The sequence below is a fragment of the Phoenix dactylifera genome, chromosome 12, assembly GCF_051530095.1.
Source record: "Phoenix dactylifera cultivar Ajwa chromosome 12, Ajwa_hap1_PhDact_Kaust_v1.1, whole genome shotgun sequence".
NCBI classification, from domain to species: domain Eukaryota; kingdom Viridiplantae; phylum Streptophyta; class Magnoliopsida; order Arecales; family Arecaceae; genus Phoenix; species Phoenix dactylifera.
In genome coordinates, this window is record NC_143201.1 from 10,696,892 (window position 1) to 10,697,573 (window position 682).

Genomic DNA, 682 nt, shown 5'->3' on the forward strand with positions numbered 1-682 from the left:
TAGGATCAGTACCCCATCCTGTATGGTTATTCCTACTACTGCGGGAGCTTTTGACATAAAACCAGGAATAATCCAATTACTCCCAAAGTTTCACGGACTTGATTCTGAAAGTCCCTATTTGCATCTGAAAGAATTTGATGAAGTGTGCTCAACACTTCATTTTATTGATGTCACTGAAGAGGTAGTTAAGCTTAAGTTATTTTCTTTTTCTTTAAAGGAAAAAGCTAAGTCATGGTTACACTCCTTAAGGCCTAGGACATAGCTACCTGGCAAGAAATGACACGAGAATTTTTAAAGAAATTCTTTCCAACACATAAAACAAACACACTTAGAAGAAAAATCATGAACTTCGCACAAAAAGATGGAGAGACATTTTTTCAGTGTTGGGAAAGATTTAAGGACTTTCTGCTTGCTTGCCCACATCATGGATATGAAATTTGGAGGATCATTAGTTTCTTTTATGATGGTTTGTCCTCTAACATGAGACAATTTGTAGAAATGATGTGTAACGGTGAATTCATGAGTAAGGAACCAAATGAAGCCTGGGATTATTTTGATCTTTTAGCAGAAAATGCACAAGCTTGGGATACAACAGATAAAAATGAAAAATCTAAAATAGCACCTAATGCAAAAGGAGGAATATATCTTATTAAAGATGATAATGATGTCAATGTAAGAATTG

At 34.8% G+C, this 682-nt stretch overlaps 1 non-coding gene across 1 annotated transcript; it reads right to left on the reverse strand.

The window, feature by feature from the left end:
• Window positions 1-324: 324 nt before the first annotated feature.
• Window positions 325-431, reverse strand: LOC113461940 (small nucleolar RNA R71). The gene has a single exon (XR_003384197.1). It is a non-coding gene; the product is annotated as a small nucleolar RNA R71 (small nucleolar RNA).
• Between the last annotated feature and the right edge of the window lie 251 nt (window positions 432-682).